The sequence below is a fragment of the Eutrema salsugineum genome, unplaced genomic scaffold (genome assembly GCF_000478725.1).
Source record: "Eutrema salsugineum unplaced genomic scaffold, Eutsalg1_0 scaffold_3, whole genome shotgun sequence".
Taxonomy (NCBI): Eukaryota; Viridiplantae; Streptophyta; class Magnoliopsida; order Brassicales; family Brassicaceae; genus Eutrema; species Eutrema salsugineum.
In genome coordinates, this window is record NW_006256756.1 from 14,087,968 (window position 1) to 14,113,944 (window position 25,977).

Here is a 25,977-nt window from a genome sequence, read left to right on the forward strand (position 1 = left end):
ATTCAAGACTGTGGCCAAGGTTCTTCAGAGTGGGTTTTGGTGGCCCACAATGTTCAAAGATGCTCAGTTAGTGGTTTCAGCATGTGATGCCTGTCAGAGGCATGGAAACATATCAAAGAGGAGTGAGATGCCTCAAAACCCAATTCTAGAAGTTGAGATCTTTGATTGCTGGGGAATTGACTTTATGGGACCCTTCATTTCATCCTATGGGAATCAGTATATACTTGTTGCTGTGGACTATGTGTCCAAATGGTTTGAGGCCATTGCTTCCCCTACGAATGATTCCAAGGTTGTAGTGAAGCTGTTCAACAGCATTATCTTCCCAGGATTTGGAGTCCCAAGGGTTGTTATCCCTGATGGAGGATCTCATTTTGTGAACAAGACTTTGGAGGGTTTGTTGAGAAAGCATGGAGTGAAACACAAGGTAGCTACTCCTTATCATCCTCAAACTAGTGGCCAGGTTGAAGTATCTAATAGACAGATCAAGGCCATTCTTGAGAGGACTGTGAGCTCAAGCAGAAAAGATTGGAGCAAAAGGCTAGATGATGCATTGTGGGCTTATAGGACTGCCTTTAAAACTCCTTTGGGACATCACCTTTCAATCTGCTATATGGGAAGAGCTGCCACCTTCCTGTTGAGTTGGAGTACAAGGCTTTGTGAGCTGTTAAGTTGCTGAACTTTGATATCAAGACAGCTCAAGAGAAAAGGGTCATCCAACTCCATGAACTTGAGGAGATTAGGCTTGAGGCTTTTGAGAGCTCAAAGATCTATAAGGAGAAGACCAAGGTTTTGCATGATCAAAAGATTCTGAAAAGGGAGTTCAAGAATGGTGATCTGGTGTTGCTGTTCAACTCTAGGCTTAAGTTGTTTCCTGGAAAACTTAAGTCTAGATGGTCTGGTCCCTTTAAGGTTCTTGAAGTCAGGCCATATGGAGCTGTTGTCTTGGAAGGAAAGAATGGCCAACAGTTTTTGGTAAATGGCCAGAGGATCAAGCATTATCTGGTTTCACAAAAGAAGGAGGAAGCTACATCAGTTCCCCTTCTTGATCCACCAGCCTGTTAAACAGGTTCCAAAGTCAAACTTAGAGACTTTAAACAAAGTGCTCTTGGGAGACACCCCAAGCTTATCCTTTGTAAATATGCTTTTGATCTTTTGATTCCTTTCTTTTTATGTTTTAGGATGTTTTGATGGGTTTGTTTAGTGTCTACAGGTTATAGCTTTGATTCTGAACCCTTGGAAAGTGAATGCAAGATGAAAACGGATGAAGGAATGGAGACAAGCTTATGCTCGGCCTTGAGCATGGTCACCAGCCACGGTCAGAAACCGGGGCGTGCAGGCGTTTTAGTTATGCCACGAGGATGAATCACGGTCTTAGAAGCAGGCCGTGGCAAAAGAAGCACATATACGGTGATTGCCACGGTCTGGAGACATGGAACGTAGGCGACCGTGGCAAGAAGAAAAGAGGAATGAACAAAGCTTGGGTTTTGCCACGGTTGAGATTGCCACGGGAAGAATCAAGACCGTGGCAAAGCGAAAAGAAATGCCCATGGTTCGGTGATTGACACGGGCTGTCAGACACGAGTAGAGAACACTTGACCGTGGCAAGAGAAAGGAAAAGAGGCCAACACTCAGGGTTTGCCACGGTCTGAAGACACGGGCGCACCAAGGCCGCGGCAAAGAAGAAGCATACACACGCTTCTTGACACGGTCACGTGACACGGTCAACCAGGCGCGACCAAATTTTGAAAAAAAGTTGACCGTACGGACGTTGACCGGTCAAAGGACGCGCCAAGACAGCTGTTCCCCACCTCTCCTTCTTCTTCATCGCGAGTTTGCTCCTTTCTCACCATTCTTGAGCTTTAAACTTTCATATCTCTCTCGTTCCTGCATCAAATTGAGAAATTCCAACTGCATTGAACTCGTAATCCTGTCTAGTTTCTTGCTGCACATTCGTTTTTCACTCGAAACTTGAAGATTCCAAGGTATTTAGTCTGTTAAAACTCACCTTTTCCATGCTTTAGTGAACAGGAAAACAAATGGAATCGATTTCAATAGGCCTCTTGATACCTTGGAATCATTTTGTGAGTATTGTGCAAGTAGAATGGATAGGAATTTCATGGATCTTGCTTGAGAATAACCTGTTCTTGGAATTTTTGAGAATTTTTCTTGAAATTCATCAAGTGTTTTGATTTTTTTTTTAAGAATTGTGTTTCAAGCTGAACTCGTTGTGTGCATTGCTTCTTGCCATTGCTTTGAGATTACTGAGTTTTTAATCAGCTTAAAAAACACTTTTTTTTTAGAGAAATCGATTTGTGCCACTCATGAACTTGGTGAAATTTTTGGAAAACTTTTGTTGTCTCTTGCTTTGGTACTTACAACTATTTGAGAAAATGCAGGATGGCAGGAACAAAAAGACAAGCAGCCATGGAGAAATCGAAAAAAGAGAAAGCTGGAGCTTCAGAGGATCAGATTATGCCTTTTGGGCATAAGGTTTTCAAGAAACAGAAGAAAGAGAGGAAGCCAAAGGATCCAGCTGAGAAGAAGGCAAAGAGTGTGGCTGCACCAAAGAAAACAAAGGCCTCTACTTCAAAGACTTCTGGTAAAGAACTGGCACTGGTTGAGGTTGTTCACAGGGCAGGAAAAGAGGTGGCTGTGGCTGAGGATGAAGAAGAAACAGAGAGTGATCCTGAAACCCCAATGCAGCCGGTTAAGAAAGCAAAAAGAAAGTCAGAACCTGAGGACAAAGAACCAACTTTTGATGACTACTTTGCTGTGTTCAAGAATGTAAAGGTGCTGCAAACCAAGTTCCCTGACATGGAGCTGTTGAAAAAGATGGGGATTCTTGAAGAGGTTCAGCTAATTTTTAACAACATGGGATTTGGTGGATTCTTTGAGATGAAAGATGTGGCTCATGATGTAACACAAGAGTTCCTTGCATCCCTTGAAGTTTGTGGATATGGCCCAAGAGATCAGAGGATCATGTTGGGAAATGGTCTTGGGCATATAGAATTCACAATCAATGGTACACAATACCAAGTGAGCTTCAAGGAATTAGATGAGATCTTTGCATTCTCAAGACCTACACAGGATGAGTCATTGAAGTTCACATACCCTGATCACATGATTACTGACCTGTGGGATACAATTTCTTTTGGGAGCTTCAGGGGAGGAAGATGCAAGAGTTCATGGATAAGAAACCCAGCCATCCGCTATGCTCACAAAGTGCTTTGCCAAATGTTCTTTACCAAGCACAATGATGGTGTGGTGCATCTGGCTGACATGGAACTTCTGGGTATGGGACTACATCCTCTCATCAGTCATTTGAAGAGCAAGAGAAAATTTCATCTCCCACACTACATCCCCACTGGTGGTGCATTCTTGGCACGCCATTTGCTGATATACAAGGACATTGCTTGGAGTGAGGGCAAGAGAAAGAAGCTTACTAAGTTGCACAATGGATGGCTAGTGACAAAGATTCTGAAAGCAAGAGGTTTTGTCTTTGATAATGTTGAGGTCAGGCATGAGTTGATTGATGAAGCTACACTCACCAAAGTTAAGTTCATGGAAGAAAGCAATGGTGAAAACTTCTTGTACAACTTCAAGCTCTTACAAGATGAGAAAGTTCAAGTTCTGTTGCCACACCCAGCCATCACCACTCTCTCAGAAAGGCACAATGTCTCCTTTATTGTTCTCAAAGATCAGCTCTAGAACCCAGCCATTCACCTTCCAATCCGCAAATGCAAGAGGACAGCAAGTTCCAAGGGTAAAGAGCCAGTTGAAGAGGAGGACACTACAAGGACTGCTGGTTGTGAGAATGAGGAGCCAAGAGATTTTGAGAGAAGGATGGGAGCAGGGAGGTACCACTTTGATCCTTACTTTTGGGGGGAGCCTGATTATCACACAAGGAAGCTGTATTCCAGAGTTAACAGCCTTCAGAAATGGTGCAAATGGCAAGACAAAACAATCCACAAGCTAGTTGACTGTGTTAGGCAACTAAAGAAGAAGGTGAATAAACTAACAGCTCCAGCCACCTCACCCAAACGAGATACAAGAGAAGAGGTGGGAGAAAGCTCAGCCGCTCATGACCTTATGCTACCACCAGGAAAAGAAGACTGGGTGAACCCGGCCACAGCGTTCCAACCAGACTCACCTGAGAGCAGCCCACCTAGACACTCCACTCCATCATGTTCCACTTCCAACCCATCCCACTACTTGGGATCAGACCTCAGTGATTGAGGTAAACACTCAAAACTCTGTACATATGCATATAGCTCTTCTTTTCCATTTTGCATTTTACTTGTTTGCTTTGTTTTTAACTCCTTTCTCATGCTTTTATAACACAAGGGACTGTGTTATTTAAGTGTGGGGGAGGAGTTTCATCCTTTACTAATCATGTTTTCTCTTTTCTTATTTTACACTTTGAGTCTTGAGTCACATTCTAGTTGCATATTCATGTAGTCTCATCTAAGTGCATATAAAAACCAAAAAAAATGGAAAAACCAGAACAATTTTCACAAAAAAAAAAACCAAAATCTCCGGGTGCAGACACGTTTCCAAAATCGCCTGTCCGGGGAACCTTCCGGTCCGATTCAGATGTCGGGTGCTCCATCAAAGTTGGAGAGGGTTGGATCACGTTTCCATAGCAAGTAGAATCACTCAATTCGGACGCGTGAGCAGAAAGTTAAGCTCGGCGGAAGAAACTCCTGTCTCGGTGCTGTTCTGGACCAAGCCAATGAGCTCTGAAGAATACGAAGGACGGTGCACTTCCAGGCCGATTCAGTTTCCGGAGCCTTCATGAGAATCAGAGACATTTGAGTACTCTTTCCAGAACGTCCAAGATCGTTCAATTCGGAACTATGAGCAGGGAGATAAGGTCTCCGAGTTCAATGTCTAAACGCCTCTCTCTGATCGTGTAAATGCACTGCAAAGATGAGCCCTCCAGGAAGCCTTACACTTCCCAAGAACCGAAGCTTCCTTCACCGAAGTTGGAGATATATGAGTCCTCTGTCCTCTGCAACCGGAATCACTCAATTCGGACAGGTATCTCAGAAGTTACACTCTCCAGAATGCGAAGTGGTCCAAACAGCCCTGAATGACACGAGCTAAGTGAAACATGCCCCGATGGAATGCCACAGTCCACACTTGGCCGTGGCACTTAATTGCAAACCTTCGGCGATTGACACGATCTTCATGCCACGGTCTACACTTGACCGTGGCAAAGAGACATTTGGCTGGGAAGGACTTTACAAGCATTTGGCATTTGACACGGTTTGAGTGCCACGGTCTAGGAGTTGACTGTGGCAACTTTTACACACCTTCGGCGATTGACACGGTCAGAATGCCAAGGTCTAGGGCTTGACCGTGGCAACTTTTCACAAACCTTTGGCGTTTGACACGACCACTTGCCACGGGTTTTGGACGAGACTTGTTAGACCGTGGCACCAAGATGTAACCAAGAACACGCGAACAAGACTTTGACACGGTCAAGTTGCCACGGCCACACCAAAAACACACTTGACCGTGGAAAACTCATCTTTACCCACCAAGACCGGGTCAGTACCCGGTTTGTTCCGGGTTGACCCGGTTCGCCCAAGACATCTATATATAGTTTTTAGACCTAATTTGGAGAGGATCTTTGATCCATTTTTAGTCTCTTTTCCCTTTTTGTGAAAGACCACTTGTTACACTTTGATTTTGAGTTTAAAATCGATTTAGAGAGTCTTTTCCATCTTGTTCTATCATTTCTTATCATCAAATTACACTTCTAATCATGATTAACAACACATCTTGCAGAGGATCTAGTGTGTTGATCATGATTAGTGAGTAATCCCATATTAAGGTCTTAGATATGTAGATTAGGGTGCTTAAGTGGTAGATTAGTGAGCTTAGGGGTTAGATCATGCATATTCCATTTTCTACAACTTGTTCTCTATGCTAGATCCATACAAATCATATGTGGTCTAGATTCTGGGCATTGCATGCACCAAAGGTGTTTGATGAAATGCCTGAACCAAGGTTGTTAGAGGTTTAAGTGTTATTCATCATGGGAATGATTGTCTATATGCTTAAATGACAGATTAAACTGATTCATAATGCTTGTTAACTCATGTTTCACTGATGATGATTGGGTTAGAAACTGTTTTAGCATAGGAGTTAATACCTTCATGAGAGGATTAACTTAATTAAAGATGTTTATGTTAAATGGTTTGCTTGATCATATGATTCATTAGCTCATTAGTTTATCACTGAAGGCACCCTAATCCCTTATCATGTCTAAGACCTTTCTCATCATCATTCATACATTCTCATCATTTGTCATTGTTTAATTCTTGTTTAATCATTTCATTAGTCTTTAATCTTGTTTAAGTTTGTAGTTGTCTTTAGATAATCAAAACTACTCTTGTTTGCTTGAATTAAGAACCTGATCACATAGTTTAATGTCTAACACCACATCTGGATTGATAAACCCCTTGTACTACAAGACAGGGGATTGATAACCTCTATAAAGAGCCTTGAAAACTCTTAGTTATCAAAACCTCACTCTTTTTCAAAGCTGATTTCAATTCTGTCATCAAATCTCTCTTTCCAGCAAGGTATGAACCTCAAACTCGCCATTTTTACTTGATTTTAGAACTTAGGGTTTTCTTAAAAAGTCCAAATCTTAGTTTATTGATGGTGGAAATAGATTAAGAACAGTAGATTATCCTTTTAGGTTATCTAAAAATCGATTTTAACACCTAGCTTAAGAGAAATTGAGATTTTTTAAATTTGGATTCTACATGCTTTATAAAAAACGAATTTGGAACGGCAAAATGGATGAATCTGATTAAGTCTTCTGTGATTAGTGATTAGTATTAGGTAACCTATAGATTTGACATGGAAATTGCTCATTAAAACCGATTTTTAGAAGATTTCTATGTTGAGAACATCAAAAAAATCCGAATCTAGTCATGAACTACTCGATTTCTTTGATTTAATGTCAATTCTGCTTGCTCATGGTTTTAATTAATCTATTTATACTAGTATTAGTATAACTGATCTTAATGTGTTAAAATCAGCAGCCATATTCAATCTTTTTCCAAGAATCATTTCGTTTTGCTAAAAAATGGAACAAACCAGATCCCGAAGAAGCCGTCGCACTGGTGACAGCTCTGAGGACATTCCCGATGATGCTACTCTAGGAGAGTACATGCTGAACCAAGCCAGACCGAGAAGAAGAAACTATGTGATGAGATTGCTCTTGCACTCAAAAGAAACACGAGCAGCTCCTGAGCCACCACAGATTCGATACATTGGCAAGGAGATAAACCCGAGAGTGGACTATACAAGACGTTTTAAGAAGCTGAACATCAAACCCACGCCTTGCATTGATTATCATACACTTGAGATGCTTGGAATCAGAGAAGATGTAATCTGGTACATCGATGCACTTAAGCTGAGACCCTACATGGAGCTGAACCTTCGACTTATCCTGAGCTAGTCTGCGAGTTCTTAGCAACTATTACACTCCACCACACAAAGAGGAGGAACCCCAGAGCATCAGATGGCATCTTGTCATTCTCTATCCGCAGACAGCCTTACTCGCTCACCATTTCTGAACTTTGTGAGGCTCTTAAGCTTCCATACACCGATGGCATTTACCTTGAAGATGAACCCAATTTTAACTTGTGGAGAGAGATGGGTCATGGAGTCTATGATAGTGGGAGATCCAAGTCAGCCCTTCTTACTTATCCAGCAGTGAGAGTTGTGCACAAACTCTTAGCACACACGATTTTCTCTAGAGCCAACATGGGATGTGTTTTGAAGACCGAGCTCATTACACTTCAGATGCCATTTATGGACAACCCACGACTTGCCTGTTTTACCTGGATCATAGCACAGAACATGGTAAAGGTGAAGCATGATTTACATGGTTGCGAGGACGCTACTCCAGCTTACGGGAGCGCTATTACAGCGATACTACAGGCTGTAGGATTCAATTTCTCATCTGATGATCCACTTCCCGATGTCTGGTATGACCTACTTTATCTCTCTCGCGATCACACTATCTCTCGTGCCGCTTTCGATCCAGACAAGTTTGGTTACAAGTATTGCACTGGCACTGAGGAGCACCGAGTCAGCTTGCCTTCACCATCAGTCCCGAGATTGTGTAACGGAGGACGTCCGCGATGGACTCCGGAACCCGATGATTTTCTGCCATCTGTACCTCGTCTACCATTCACCCTTGGCCACTATATATTGGCCAATGGTGAGTTAGAAATTAGATCATGTATTTTCCTTTCTCTAATTAGCTAATCCTAAAGCTAGACTCATATAATCAGTTTGGTCTATATCTTAGGCATTTCTCAACCCACAAGGTGTTCGATGAAATGATTGAACCAGCTAATTAGTGGTTTATGCTTTGTTCATCATGAGAATGATTGTTTATTGCATAATTGACATGTTAGAGCTGATTAATAATGCATATTGATTCATATTATACTAATGAGAATTTGGTTTGAATATGGATTAATATTGTGTTCATTGTCTTGGGACAGAAATGATCTTGTTTTGAGTTCTAAGTTAATTAGAATTGTTTGATTGTTTGTCATTAGCTACTTAGTTTAACATCAAGGCACCCTAATCCACTATAGTGTCGAGAACCTTAGCTTTTATCATCTTTACATCTTCATCATCACTTTGATAACTAAGAGTTTTCAAGGCTCTTTATAGAGGTTATCAATCCCCTGTCTTGTAGTACAAGGGGTTTATCACTCCAAGAATGTGGTGATAGGCACTAAGCTATGTAATCAGGTTCTTAATTCAAGCAAACAAGAGTGGTTTTGATTATCTAAAGACAACTACAAACTTAAACAGGATTAAAGACTAATGAAATGATTAAACAAGAACTAAACAATGACAAATGATGAGAATATATGAATGATAATGAGAAAGGTCTTAGACATGATAGTGGATTAGGGTGCCTTCAGTAATAAACTAATGAGCTAATGAATCATATGATCAAGCAAACCATTCAACATAAACATCTTTAATTAAGTTAATCCTCTCATGAAGGTATTAACTCCTATGCTAAAACAGTTTCTAACCCAATCATCGTCAGTGAAACATGAGGTAACAAGCATTAAGAATCAGTTTAATCTGTCATTTAAGCATATAAACAATCATTCCCATGATGAATAACACTTAAACCTCTTACAACCTTGGTTCAGGCATTTCATCAAACACTTTTGGTGCATGAAATGCCCAGAATCTAGACCACATATGATTTGTATGGATCTAGCATTAAGAACAGGTTGTAGAGCATGGAATATGCAAGATCTAACCCCTAAGCTCACTAATCTACCACGTAAGCACCCTAATCTACACATCTAAGACCTTAATATGGAGATTACTCACTAATCATGATCAACACACTAGATCCTTTGCAAGATGTGTTGTTAATCATGATTAAAAGTGTATAGATGAAGAGATAGATGATAGATTCAGAAGAAAGCAGCCTTAAACACAAAGATCTCTTAAAGTCTCTTGATTAAAACCTCAATAATCGATATCTCTTCTTAATGGAGTCTTTTTCACAAAAGAGGCAAGAGACAAAGGGAATAATACTTCGTTTTTTCTCAGAAAAAACCTTAAAAAGTATTTATACCTCTCTAAAAACGAACCGGGTCAGCCCGGAACAAACCGGGTCCTGACCCGTCTTTAATGGATAAAGTGGGAATCATGCGGGTTGGTCCAGTGTCTCCCAGGTAGCATGCCCAAGTCGCAGTAGATGAAGAACTTTGCTTGTGAGACTTAAATCGCTGGTCTTAGCCGCATGCCCAAGAGGGAGTGATTTGCGAGTCTTGCTGCGGCTTAATCTTCTTCTTCTTCAACTCGCAGGACCAAGGCGGTTTCTGGGGAGTGTACAAACCGTCCGGGTTGTTTTTCATCGCACTCAGGTCGCAGGCTCAAGTCGGAGTAGATTGCGAGTGATCGTGCGGCTTGGTTCCAAGCGCGACCAACTCGCATGCCTAAGTCGCACGATTGTGGACTTAGCAATTTTCTTGCTCGGGAGCCTCAGACCTCATCCAGTGATAGCTTACCCGCACTTCTCAACTCGCAGCATCATCTTTCAGGCATTCATCTTCAGGCCTGCGGGTTAACCAAGTCGCAAGACCATCTCGCAGCTTGGACCACTTTGCATTCCGGAGAGTATAACTTCTACGATACTTGTCCGAATTGAGTGAATCCGGTTTCAGAAGACATAGGACTCATATATATCCAACTTTGGTGAAGGAAGCTTCAGTGCTTGGGAAGTGGAAGGCTTCCTGGAGGGCACATCTTTGCAGTGCATTTACACGAACAGAGAGAGGCGTCTAGACATGTGTCCATTCCGGAGACCGTATCTTGCTGCTCATAGCTCCGAATGGAATGATCTCGGACGTTCTGGAAAGAAGACTCAAATTTATCTGATTCTCATGAAGGCCCCGGAAACTGAATCGGCCTGGAAGTGCGCCGTCCTTCGCATTCTTCAGAGCTCATCGGCTTGGTCCAAAACAGCAGCGAGACAGGGGTTTCTTTCGACGAGCCTAACTCTCTTCTCACGCGTCCGAATTCCATGATTCCACTTGATATAAAACCGTGATCCAATCCTCTCCAACTTCTATGAAGCACCCGACATCTGAATCGGACCGGAAGGTTCCCCGGACAGGCGATTTCGGAAACGTGTCTGCACCCGGAGATTTAGGCCGAGAGATCCTTTAGCCGGTACGCGTTTTGGCTTATAAGATCCACCCGTGGTACGTGTTTTGGCCGATAAAATCTTGCCTGGTACGCGAGAATGGCCGAGAAAAACCTTCCTGGTTAGCGAGAATGGCTGAGAACCTTAAGAAAATCGATTAAAAACTAAAAATGACTTTATACTAAAGCTTAAGAAAATCGGTTGGGAAAAATAAGGTAGACTTAATGTAAATCGGTGTAATACTTATAAAACAGGACACTGGGTTTTTTGAGAAATATCTTCGGGGTATGAACGATTCAAAACATTGCTAAAAGCTAATATAAAAGATCCTAGCTAAAACTTTTAGACCTTGAGCACGAAGGTATGACTACGTCAATTTCATGATCATAACCAACTGTCATCCAAGACCATGACCAATAGCATTCGTCTCTGGCCCCGGCCATAGATGTACGCAATCTTTCAGTAGACTCATCTACATTCACAACTCACCCATAGGTAGCTTTCGTCTCCTATGGCAGAATTGCTCTTCTCAAACTAGATCTGGTCCCTAATGAAAACTTTCACAATACTACGAACCTAAATCAGATCATAGTTCATGACGCTATTCCCATGCATTAAAAATAAGTGTAGAAAAAAAAGTTCTAGGATTCAGCTTAATAGCTCATGCAATCTTCATCGAATATATATGATCCCCATCGAAAATTCCCTTAAACCCAACAAATAAACTACTCATACATGATTAAAGAAAGTAAAATAGATTGTATTGAAATCGATATTGAAGAAGAAACAAAGATGGTTCAAGAGATTTATCTCTATCTCCCTAAACCTAAAACTACTAAACAACTCAAAAAATAAGATATCATACAATATGGCACGAGAAGCATATTGCTTAGGGTTCTCAATAACAAGTATATATAGTCCTCAAGTAATTTTTGGACGTCCCTTATGGTTTTCTTGAAGAGATATATCGAATGATCTTGAAAATGGACTTCTTGGGTCTGAACCTTGATTCTCCGTGGCCAGGAAGTGGCGACTGTCGGAAAACAAGTGTTGGCTGCGGTCCGGAAGGCTGGTCGGCTGATTGACTGGACATCTTGCTCTTCACGTAACTTTTGATTGAACCGTTTAATTGACCTAATGTTAAGTGTGCAGAAAAGCTAGCTGTTCATCTATAAGGTCTTCAAATTGGACCTGGATCAGACAGTAAGAATGTTTTCATTTGAGGGTGAACTTCTGATATTTTAACTCTGAGCTAAAAATCTGGTTTTATATCCATTTTGCAAAGCTTTTACCTAAATTTTCTGAAAAGATTTTGAAACTTCAAATATTAGAGAACCATCAAAAAATTAAAAAACATAAAAAAACAATTAAAATGATCAATAAAAATGGTCAAAATACGGTGTTATAAGACTCAACTGGCTTTCAAATGCAATTGGTTTATAGACATCTAAGATTTGTGACATTGCAAATAATACTCCCTCTGTTCAGAATTATTTGATGTTTAAGGTTTTTGCACACAGTTTAAGAATTCATTTAATTTTTATTTTTCCTATACTAAAAATATTATTTATAATTCATTTAAATATCATTCAACCAATAAGAAGACTATCTGCAGAATATAAAAAGTCAAAAACTATAAAAATTCATTAAATTTTGCATTGAAAAGTGAGAATATCAATCTGAACAAAAAAAACCTTCTAAAACATCAAATAATTCTGAACAGAGGGAGTAGTAAATATAGATACATACTGTATATTAATTGATGGCGCATGAGAAGTCAGTCTTTTGATCGTCCCTAGGAGTTGCCTAAATTGCATTTGATTAACTGAATTTAAAGTATATTGGAAACAGATACCTTTTGATCAACAAAGTTAATGTTAGTTGTCAATAATTACTTTATGTACCACATACGGCACACATTAGCTTATAAGATACATATTACACGAATACATATTTTTTTAATCACCCCCAAATAAAGAATATAAGCAATTAAAAATTGTACCATTGTTGCCCGAGGAGGATACAAAAGTGTCAAAGGTTCTATTGTTAAGACCTTTTATCCAATTCTCAAAAACTTTTTTGCTTGTCTCTCGAAAAATCTATTTAGCTTCTAACTCGGGCTGTCATGATTATTGGATTAAGATATTATTAGCTCTTTAACACCCTCCAAAAGACACTATACTTAGTGTAAAATTAAACATACTCTATTATTCTACGTAAGAAACAATAAAACTAGAACAAAGAAATGAAAAGTGGCCTGTCTTGTCGGCCAATTGACATCATCTTTCCTAAACCAAACACCTAGGCGCAGCTTCTACATTATGCTGGTCGTCTATCTTCTCATATACATAAGATGTTTCTCTGTCTCTCTCTAATCACTTGATCATTTTCACTCACCTTCACACGTACGGTTAAGATGACATCGTTTGTTTTGTGCAGACAAATGTGCCTGTTCTTGGCTCTTGTCTCACTTCTTCTACATAACTCAGAGGCTTCAAGATTCCCTCAGGTCCACTGGGAACAAATGCTCCCAAAGAAGCTTCCACTACCTTCTTCTTCTCCTTCAAAAGGCACCAATTCAATCAGCAAATCCTCTTCTACTTCTTCCCTAAATACCAATTCCATACAAAGCTCCTATTCATCTGATGGAAAAGTTTAACTTCTATCTTTGGAAGATCTTTAATTTCTCTGACTTATAACTGGGTGAAAAACCGAAAGAGCAACGACATAGCTCCATTGGACAATGTTGTCAAAGAGACAAAGTGAGACAGAGAAGTCTCTTCGTTGATCTTCTTCCAGACTTTATCAATATCACAGTAGACGCCGTGGAATCATAGAATTAGATATGGCAATCTGTATATGTGTATCATTTTTATTATCCTGAATATGTCATCCCTTGCCAACGATTTCTAGAATTCTTAGAAGACTAAATAATAGTCAATTTAATTACTTTTTGTTATTTAATACAAAATAAAACTGTAGATGCACGGTGATCAAATCCGTGAAGTACAAGTGTTCAGATTAAGGGTTCCCATATTTCGAAAATTGTTATCTAATAATTCTTTACTAAAGCCTCAAACAAAAACAGAAAACCTTTGAAAAATGCCAAGAACATGCATATTTTTAATGGGCCCTAAATGGTCGCCTACTTCACTTCAGCCCTGGGCCGGGACTGGTGAAGAGTCACATTTAAAAGTTGCAATCGCGTTATGCCTTCTAAAGGCCCAAAAGGCCCAAAGAGTCTTTCATTAGCGTTATCCCTTCACAATACCGATGAGATGGTCGCGTCAAGTGGATGAAAGATATTTGATAAATCGAAAGATTTGTTTGCTAAATCCACCAAGAAATCAAAAGAGTTGGCAAAGAATAAAAGAGAAAGCTTCTCTAAAAAGAATGATTTTTATTAAAAGAGTGGTAAATGAGATCTGAGATCTCTACATCGTTTATATAGAAAAAGGAGTTGACCAAGAGCCATACTCGAAAATACAAAAAACAATCAAAGAAGCAAAGACTTTAATAAATGAAGTTTGAATGATCTTACGTTTGCCCTTTGACTGTTTGCCCTTTGACTGACTCTTGAACTTCCAGCAAAAAAATGACCCTTGGCATTCTAATTTAGTTTGGACCGAAAATGGGATGTAAGCCCATTCCCTTATTAAAACTTTTACTCGGAAAATTCAACCGAGAGCAGGAAAAAAAGTACAACACACTTACACCATTTGCCAAATCTCAACTAGATGCCTGAAATGATATTGAGGTTAGAACTGGCTGTGTAAGTTGTTCCTCATGTATCCAGACATATTCCTCGTTGCTCCGGACTTCATTAAGTAGATTCCAGACACCTCCCGCAAGCTTCCGGTCATAGACCTAGTCATCGGACCGTCCGGAACGACCAAAGCTTCTTCTGGAAGCTCATTAGCTTTCTCCGGATCCATGATCATAACATCATTCTTGTCAATAACCTTGTGTACTCCTTTTCACAGCTCCAATGTGTAGACATATGATTGGTTTTTTCTATCATTAAGATCATTTTTCAAGTTTTCAAGCTGGACACTCAGAGCTCGCATACTTTCTTTGCTAGGCGAAGATCACATGTTTGTTTTTCGTGCTCTTCTTCAACTGTTTCCATTCTATCTTTAAGTGTTGCAGAATCTTTAAGACTCTGCTCTTCTAGGGACTCTACATGATCAGAAAGATCATCAAACTTCTTGTTGATTTCCATGGAGATATAATTTATCTCCATGTGCAAGGAAGCTTCAGTAAGACCTTGAGAATCAAGGTACTGGTTCAGCATAGCTTTGACTCGATTAAGATGGAGAGTAAATCGATTGATCTAATCATTCTACAGCAGAATTTGATGAGGAAGAGGATGAGATGGTCGAAAGTTCACCATAGGGTGCGAATAGGCATCACCTCGTTAAGGTGGAGGCTCCCAGCATCCATGGTGCTGGTTCGGGTGAAGATTCTGGTCCATGTAGCTAGAATCACTCCAGTATTCTGACTCATAAGTGTAGGGAGAAGCACACAGGTTGTAAAACCTTCACTTATAACGGATCACTCCTTGTAGGGTGATACATGTCTCAGAAATCTGAAACTAAGAGAAACAAAAACAAAAATTAAAAAAAAAAGATAGTGGTGTCTAGAAATCAGTATTATTTCCTATGAAGTTTGGCAGAAGCAGGACAATTCCTCCCCGGCAACAGCGCCAAAAACTTGATGCTGCTAGGTTGAAGGTCGCAAGTATGTTTTAAATTTATAAACCCTAGTTTGTGCAAGTGCACAGCTATGCGAAGTAGTACTTAGGGTATCGATCCACATGGAGGGTTTTTTCTGAAAAAACTTTAAAGTTGGATTAGTTAACGGATGAAAAGACTCAGAGGGTTTTAATAAATTTTTCTTCAGTGTCACAGAAAAGTAAAAATAAATTAAGAATAGTAAAACAACTAAACCTAATTGATATGGGCTATGCGAATAAAGAAAAGATGGGCTGGTAAAGATATCTTAGGGGATGCTTGATTCATGCTACAGTTATAAGCTTTAAGAGTGATTAGCCTACTGTCGTATGTCCTAATCGATTTCTAGATATCTACAGACTATAATAGACACTGATAGGGCTAGCCTACTGTTGTATGTCCTAACCAAAAAAATCACTCAAACTCGACCAGTAGCTTTCATCTCTGGTCGCGAGAGAGATCATGCATTAACTAAACTGAATTCAATCCTGCTCATATCTTCTCTGTATGTAGCTTTCGTCTCATACAGCGACTATGTTCTTCTCAAGCTATGCATGGATAAATAATACATCACTGTCTTGGCTTCTTGCTTCCTAAGATCAGAAATTAGTTTATGACTCTAACTTCATGCATTAAAAACCACTGAGAAGAGAGGAGATCTAGAATTTGGCAAAGAAAGCAACAATCCTACTCGAACATTAGATTTCTTTGACAGATCCTTTAAACCCAACTACTAAACTACTCTAACATAATAAAAGAAAGAAAAAGCATGATCAATGACTAAATAAACTGAATAGATAGATCAAAAAGGATAACAAAGGTTCAAGAGAAGAATTCATATCTTCCTAACCTGAATGTGGGATGGTTGACGGGACATCTTCATCATGATGTATCGCTTTATTGAATTGTTGGATTGTCCACCAGTAAGGTGCAATGGAAATTCAGCTGGCTCCTCTTAAATCTAAATTTGAGCTGAATCCGAGGGTGCAAAGGTCTTCGTTTGAGACTGAACTTGTAAGGTTTGACGCTGAGCTAAAAATACGGTTTTTTCCATTTTGCAATGTTTTTGTCTAAGTAACCTAAAAAGAGTTGAAACTACAAGTATGGGAAACTTATAATAAACACACTTAAAACTAATTAAAACTTTTGATTAGGAAAAGCAAATTTTATGTTACCAAATGGAACAAATTTTCCCATAAAAAACACCATGTATTCTCGAAATTCTAAAAGGAATTTGTTGAGTTTCAAAGACATATACCTTCAATGATATGATACCCAGTCTGCAAGTGAAGATAGAAAAAATTATATGTATATAATCTCTGATAAGTCTGGCAAAAGACTTATATTGGAAAAGTTCTTAGAACTCCCTCCCGGTTAGCATAATACTTACATCGATGCAATAGAATCGCATCTTGTGATGAAACGAAATCCATAAGATTTAACATTATGGCATGATCGCCTTGGCACTCACATGATGCGAAAAATCATAGAGAACTCACATGGTCATTCGATGAAAATCCAAGAGATATATCACAGAAATAAAATGACATGTGCTGAATGTTCACTTGAAAAGTTGATCATAAGACAGTCACCAATCATAATTCATAATAAATCACCGAAATTCCTTGAAAAAATTCAAGGGAATATTTGTGGACCACTTCATCCATCATGTGGACAATTCCACTATTTTATGGTATTAGTTGCTTCATCCAGCAGATAGTCACATGTATATCTATTATCATCTCAAAATATGGCATTTGCGAGATTCCTAACTCAGATAATAAAACCGCATACTTAGTTTTCTTATTATCCCATTATGAGAGTTAGATTAGACAATGCTGGTGAATACACGTCCCAACAATGATTATTGTATGGAAATCAAAATTGAAGTTGAACATTTTGTACCTCATGTTCTTACACAAAATGGTTTGGCTGAATCATTAACTAAGCTTCTGCAATTGATTGCAAGACCATTGATCATGAAATCGAACCTTCCAACATCTGTAAGGGGACATGCTATTCTACATGCAGAATCACTCATTCTAATAAGAACAAGTGCGTACCATAAGTATTCCTCACTATAGTTAGCATTTGGTCGGAACCAAATATTTCCATATAAGAATCTTTGGTTGTGCTGTTTATGTGCCGATAGAACCACCACAACGTACAAAGATAGAACCAGAAAGACAGTTGGGAATTTATATTTGACGTGATTATCGATCAAAGTATACGATACCTAGAATCACAGACTAATGACATCTTTACGGTAAGTTTTGCCGATTGTCATTTTTATAAGAAAGTATTTGCGGTTTAGGGAGAGAAAATAAGCAAGTAGAGAAGGATATAAAATGGAGTATACCATCTTTATTGCACCTTGATCCTCATACTAAACATTGAGAACTAGAAGTTTTATGAATTATGCATTTGTAGAGTATAACAAACCATTTACCAGATGCATTTACAAGCACCAAAACAATAATTATATCTCACATACCAGCTGAAAATATCATGCTATTTTTGATGTACCACAAGAACGTAGAAGAGCAGGTGACACATGTGAGTGTAGAACACAATTGAAGCATGGTAGACCAGTTTTAGTTCTATGAAAAAATCCTAGAATAAACCCAAAATATCAGAGAGTATTTAGGAAGAAACGAATGATGAAACTAATGATCATGTAAAGCATCCTGAACCCCAATCATGAGATCTCTATCAACTACATCCATAATGGAAAGATATGGAATATAAATTAAATATATGATATTGATGATGTTTTCTTATACCTAGTATCAAAAGGCAATAGATGATGTAAACGAAGATCCAGAACCAAAATCTGTATATGAATGTCAAAAGAGGCAAGACTGGTTGAAATGGAAATTTGCTATACAAGTCGAACTTGATTCACTTATTAAACGAAAAGTATTAGGACATTTTGTACTCACACCTGAAGATATGATACCGGTTGTATATAAATGGTTTTTTTGTTGGGAAACAAAATGAGAAAAACAAGATTAAGAGGTACAAAGCTTATCTTCTGGCACAAGGTTTTTCACAAAGACCAGGAATATATTATGTGGAAACATATTATCCTATTATGGATGCAATAACATTTACATTCCTGATGAGTGTAGCGGCCCATGAAAACCGTGAGATGTGTCTCATGGATGTTGTTACAGCATATTTATTATGAATCCGTATCTACATGAGAATCCCAGACTTGCTTAAGATGCCAGCAGCATTAAATTTTAAACCCAAGAAATTATGTGCAATAAAGTTATAAAGATCATTGTATTGGCTAAACCATCTTGGTAAACACTTAACGAATGAAGGATATGTGAATAATCCTTTATGCCCATATATTTTCCTCAAGAAAACAATATCCAGATTTATAATTATCGCGGTATATATTGATGATCTAAAAATTATTGGACTCAAGGAGAAATATAGAGAGCATCAAATTATTTGAAAGGATAATTTGAAATGAAAATCTCTGACAAACAAAGTATTGTTGATATATTCATATCTTTGCATGCTTAGGATGTATTTTTGGTCCAAAAATAGAGTCTAATGCATGCCTTTTATATAGATTCTTCATGTTTTGTCTTTGTTTTAGAGTTTTAGGATTTTGCATTAGGTCCAAGTGAGTCTTGCATGTTTGGAGTGATATTCAGGTGCTTCGGAGGTGTTTGGGAGCACAAGAAGTGAAACTAGTGGAAGAAATGATGAAAACGAGTGAAGAAATGATGAAATGGGCAACAAAGAGCTTATCTGCCATTTTATGTACGGCAGGAAAGTTTTCTTGGCCAAAACCGTACTGCAGGAAGTCTTTCTCGGTCAAAACACGTACCGTGTACGCGAGCATCGGCCAAAATTTCCAAGTGCCGATATGGTTCAAAGATCGCCCAAGACGAAGCCCTTTCCTTCCCATCCAGTTTCGGAGGCCTTCATAAAGATTTGATAGCTTTGAGTCTTGTTTCCAGAACACTTAGCTTTCAGGAGATTCGGAGCTGTGAGCTGGGAGATAACGCAAGCGGAAGAGCCACATGTCTAGAAGTCAATCCGGACCAGTAAGCCTTTCCGACCTCAGTTGGAGTTGTGTTATTAAACAAAGTTATAGCTGGTTGAGTCATATATCCTTTGGGCTTGGCCTCGAGTGATTTGGGTCACTGAGCTGAGAGTTACTGAGAACAGAAGACGAGCATATCATTCTGGGTTCAAGAGAGCTGTTTGGGTACTAAGTGCTTTTCTAGGCCTCGGTGTGACCCGTCGGCATGCATGACCCCGAAGCACATTTACACGGATGAAATGCTCAACACCTCGGTCTGACACCCCGGTCTCAGTACCCCGAGACATGTTTTGTTGTGAATACTAGTCTCCAAACGACTAAGTATAAGGCTGGGAGCATCAATGAAGTTTGATCTTGAATTTTCCTTAGTGTTACATCGGGCCTCAGCATGACCCCTCGACATACACTACCCCGAGGTCCTTCTGTACCTGACCCCTCGGCCTGAACCCCTCGGCATTCTTACACGAATGAAATGATCAATGCCTCGGTGTGACCCCTCGTCCATTTCCACACCAAAGCACACTTACACGAATGAAATACCAAAGGCCTCAGTTTGACCTCTCGGCATGTATGAACCCGAGGCCTCATGTCATGACAACCCATATCAAGAACAGATTGCTCCACGGTTCAAATGCCTTAGCTGAATCAAAACCAAAGTTCATCTTGTTCTTGAAATGTTCTTCATGTTCCAACCCAGATTTGCTACCCTTCGGTGTGTGGCCTCGGTGTGGAAGTTCTTCAGGACACCGAGGCATGACTCCAGCAACCCAAGAAAACCGGGTCAGTACCCATTTTTTCCCAGGTTGACCCGGTTCAGTACAAGACACTATAAATACATTTTAGGCTAAAAATCATAGTTATCTTTCATTCCTTTTATGCTTTTTTGCCTCTTTTGTGTAAAACTCTTTGTTTTAAGAGATATATCAAGGTTTTAATCTAATCAAGAGTTCTTTTTTAACACTTTATCATCTTTTCATCTCATCTGACATCATTACTCATGGTCAACAACACATCTTGCAAAGGATTAAGTGTGTTAATTATGATTAGTGAGTAGTCACCTCATTAGGATTCTAGATATGTAGGTTAGGGTGCGTAGGGGATTAAGGTTTCTTAGGGCTAGATTTATGCATCTTCTTCTAGCTTAGCTAATCCTAATGCTGGGTTTTTGATAATCACTTAAACCCAGATTTTCGACATTTCATGCACCAAAAGTGCTTGATGAAATGTCTGAACCAGCTAAGTCAAGAGTCTGTTGTTTGATTCACAGGGAAATGTTGTTTTGAGCATAGATGGTATATTGGGATTGATTCATAATGCGTTCCCTTCATTGTGCCTCTAATGATGATTAGGTATGAGCAGTGTTTGGTTTAGTGTCTTGATGCTTGGGAAAGATTAAGACTTGTTTTGAATCCTGAGCTGATTAAATCATTCATCAGCATTGTCATTAGCTCCTTAATTATACCCTGATGCACCCTAGCCAACTATCATGTCTAGAAAAATATGTTTCCATCATATTCATATCATCATCATCATCTTGTTATTGCTTTGCTTTGTTTATCTTTAATCATCTTGTTAATTTTGCTTAGTTACATTTCTTCATTTGTTACGAAACCAACTCATCTTGTTTGCTTGGATTAAGATTCAAATCTCACAGATTAGTGAACTAAACCCACATGTTGGATTGATAACCCTTTGTGCTACAATATTCAAAGGGGATTGATAGCCTAAGAGCTCAAAAATTGTTGGTTATCAGTCAAGCTCTCTATTTTGTTGAGGTGATCATTGTAAAAACTCTTCACTCTTCTGATCATCTCATCTTGTCCCTTGAGAAGTTTTTGGAACATTATTGATATAAGATTGGAATCACACCAAGTCTTATAATTCACAAGGTTGTCAAAGATAACAAGCTTTGCGGAAGTGAATCTGATGGTGGGATGGAAGGTGGTGGATTTGATTGACTCTCTCAATCGATGGTGATTGACTCTCTCAATCTGTGAACGAAATAGATTGTTTGAATCTCACAAACAAGCTAAGTCGCAGCTTCTATAGAGCTAAGTGAATCACACACTTAATTCTAAAGAAAAAAGAACAATCTTTGCAAAGAAACACTTTCAAAGAAAACAAGAATACTTAGTATATTTCTGGATTGAAAGGTGAGTTGTTACAATGGACTAAGAGGAGCTTATATAATGCTCTTACACGTTCTAAAATGCTAAAGACAAAGAAACAAATCAAAACTAATCAAAAACTAGCCGTTAGGCTCTAAATGAGTGAATCTCGGCCAAATATGAAAATGCGATGATGCCTTTGTATATGGACGGTTTTTAGGGGATAAGTTAGCTTCTCTGGAACATTATTATCTTCATAAAATACTCCCAAGTCGTAGCATTCAAAGGAAAAGAGCCGTTGGAGAGTTATGGCTCCAAGTGTGAATGCATCTATATATGGCAAGTGAAGTTGCAGAAGGATCCGCCTGATCCTGTGAGTTCTGGTGCATGGTGGGACAATATTTGGACCCTCTGATTGGTAAATGAAGTCTCCTGGTCGCCAAAGTCGGTTCTGTGTTGAATTAAACCGGTTGACTCTCATACTTGCCATAAATGGCTCCAGTTGGCTTAATTGAGAACTTAATTGGATCCGCCTGATCCAATGCGTGTTGGTGCACCTTAGGATGTTGTAGAAAGCTTCTAGAAGTAACTCAGAGTCTCCTGGGCGCCACTGATATGTTTGAAGCCTCCAAAACCCGAAAGGTTCCAAATAAGGCAAGCCGGAAATCCTCTGGTTTAGAAATTGAATAACTTTTCAACCAAAACCGGTCTCGGTATGATTCCAGTTCTCCTGGATTCTCTGATGAATGAAGAATCCAAAACAAGCCGGTTCATAGCTTGATTCGTCCTTGTTTGGTCGGAATCCTTTGATCAAGGCGCAAATGTCCAAATCGGGTTTGTTGGAGATAACCCGGTTTGTAAGCTGAATAACTATTATGTCTGAACTCCAATTGGACTGATTCCAATTCCCCGCGTGCCTATGCTGGATCCAGATTGCATAGAAAGTGGTTTCATGTATTAAATCCTTCTGGTCTGGTTGGAGGGATTCAATAAGTGGTTGTATGTCTCCATCGAATCCTTTGAAGATCTGCCTGAGTGTATCTTCACTATCTTCTTCATGTGGAAAGCTTTTGGATGATTCTTCTTCGTGGTATGCTCTAGACGTGATGAGTAAATATCCCAAATGTTTGTTGAGCTGGAACGGTCAGTATTGGTCTTCATTTGTGCTGAACAAAGCTCACATGTCTCCTTAGCTCGTCTTGGCTCCATGTTCTCATCTCCTTGTTCCTTGATTCCTTGCTTCAGGTCTGATGATGACTTGATGTCCTCATCAATTATGTTCAACTCCATTTCTTGAGGCTTTGAAGCAACTTGCCCTAGTGGAAGAAACTCATGCTGAAAACAAAGGTCAACCTCACCTTGACCATCTTGACAAGCTTCAATCTCAAGCTCTTTGTATCTTTCATTACTCTTGGCGAAATTCTCAACAAGTAGCTCTCCTTGTTCTATGGTAAGATTTGCAAAACGCCCATTGCTAGCTACCTCCAATGTCCATTTATGCTCTATATCAACTCCCCAATAGAAGATACTAAGGATAGCTTCTTGTTGGAGCCCATGATGAGGACAATCTCTAGTGTATCCTTTCCCATGCTTCATCAAAGGTCCCATGGATTCCTCGTTTGATGCTTACGATGTATTTCCTAGTTTCGACAGTTCTTTGTATGGGATTAAACCTTTGAAGGATGATCATCTTGCAAGCATCCCAAGAATTGACCAAGTGAGATGGTATTGCTCTCTCCCATTGGCTTGCCTTTCCTCCAAGTGAAAATGGGGACAAGATGAGCTTGATACTGTCTTGGGGCACTCCTCTAGTTCTATGTCACACAGCCACTCAAAGGAGTCCAAGTGATCATAAGGGTTCTCCACTTTTGTCCCAAGAACCTAGACTCTTGAACCAATATAACCAAGCTTGCTTTGATCTCATAGGCTTCAGCTTCAATTATAGGAGGATGGATAGATACACGACAACAAGGAGTATCAAAGCTTCCAATTGTTGGCTTGTTCTTTGGTGCTTGGGTTGGAGCTTGGAGAATGCTCCCTTGATTATCCACCTCCAACACCTCAAATGTTATGGATCTTCTTGAATGCCTTTTTGATGGTCCACCTCCAACACCTCAAATGTTCTTGTCTTCTCATTTCTCTTCTTCTGGTTTTGGTATCTTTGATAGCATAAAAGAATTAAGGAAAACAAGTTGGTAACAATAAATAAAAATAAGTTCATCATTTCAACTAAAGATAAGGAAACAAGGTAAAAATAAAAGCTTAGTCTCAAGTAGAATCTAAATCATGATTGCTAATGCTAATTCCCCGGCAACAACGCCAAATTGATAAAGGAATTTTCTCTAAATCAATTCCTTAATATGATCATGTCATTGCAATATTAAGGTATCAATCCAAAGGGATTAAGATTAACACACCAAGAATAAAAGAAATAAGCTAAGCAAGTTAAGGGGTTTTTGGATGATTAAGTAGTGAAAAAGAAAAAAAAAAGCAATTAAACACTTAAACAAGATTAACAATCAATAAAAAGCAAAAATAGAAAAACTCAACAAAAGTCAATAACAAAAATGCAACAATCAATCAATAAAAAGCAAGTCTTTGGGCAAGGCTGATGGGCTACGTGCCAAGGATTGTTTTTCATACAAGCCCATTGGTCCATAAAGAAAGTTTTAAATTTATAAAATCCTAAAATCTGAAAGTGCACAGATGTACATTGTAGGACTTAGGGTGTCGATCCATAGGGAGGATGTCTAATCTGCAAGAAACAAAAAACTAGGAAGTAAGCAAAGTCATAAACCAATAAAAGTTTTGGGGTTTTTGGTTAAGAATCTGATGCGTGTCAACTGCGTGAGGGAACAAGTTTTACCCTTAACAAAAACAAATGAAAGCCGCAAGTGCACAGCTAATCAGTTGTAGTATTTAGGGATCGAATCCACAGAGATTTGTGTGCCTGGTATTCTTCTACGGTTTCCAACTTTATGTCTAGACTAGATTGGTTTTAGAGGTTGGTTGTTTTTCACGGATTAAACTAAAACTAAAGAAAGCAAATAAATCTATCCTAAGGAACAAGTAGAATAATCGAATGAAAAGGAAGTAAATCAAGCAAAATATCGAACTAAAGCAATTGAAATGCAGATCTAAATAAGCAAGTGAAAATCGATTGGTTTGTAAACTATGGCTAAAAACGCTGAGCTTTTGGGAACTCTAGAGGGATCATAATCGGTTTAACACTAAGGTAGATAGATTGGGATTGCGTCACTGTCGTGATCATAACCAACTGTTTCTCGCAACCCTGACCAGTAGGTTTCCACTCTGGCCCTGAAAGGGAGAGAACGCAAGAGCTGCACAAGACTCGTCAATACTAACGATCTCGCCGCAGGTAGGGTTCCACTCCTACGGAAAAATCACCTGTTTCATTCTAGGCTGATACTTAATGAAAACTTTCCCAACACTAAGTATCTAGATCAGATACTAGGTGATCAATCAAGCATACATGCATAAGAACCAGAATTAACAGAGAACAAAGTGAAATCCCAGATCTATAAACTAGACGTCTTCATTGATTGTGAGAGCCCCTTTCGGGAACCCTAAGCCCAACTCGGGATCTACTCAGACATGGCTGAGGTCGACATCATCATTAGTTTTAATAAAAGTAATCAAAAACAGTAAAGAAAAGAGATGAAGAAAACTTTCTCTATTGAAGAACTCAGAATCTTCTACAAAAATCGCATAAAAACGGCTAAAGGAAAAAGGGTTTCTGTAAAGTATGAAGAGTTGTGTCTAAAAACGACCTAAATGACAAGTATTTATAGTCTTCAATACTCCATGGTCTCTAGGGTTTAGAATTGAGGCTGAGAATGACTTTGGACTTCAGAAATATGGGTTTTAGTTCGGAGTTAGCCGGCCGCGGTCGGGAATGACGTGACCGCGGGAAATAGGTGGCTGGCCGCGCTCGAAGGCTTGTGACCGCGGGGAATGGGCTGTTTGCCACGGTCACGTAACTTGCTGGCCGTCTTCGAGTGGCTCTGGGGCTAATGGAATATCTTGAGATCCAACCATTGGAATGTCTCCAAACCAAGTGCATTTGAAAGCTGGTTGATTCTTCTATAAGTTGTCCAATTTTGATGGTGATCAGACGGTGAGAAGGTCTTCGTCTCTCCATGAGAGTTCTGACGGTCTGCATTTATCCAAAAGAGTCTTTTTGTTCCAATTTGTGTCTCTTTATCCCAAATTACCTGAAAAGTCTTTTAAAATCCAAAAACATAGAAATCCTTTGAAAACCTTTGAAAATGGAGTAAAAACACCTGTAAAAGACGTTAAAGTGATCCATAAAAATAGTCAAAATCCAGT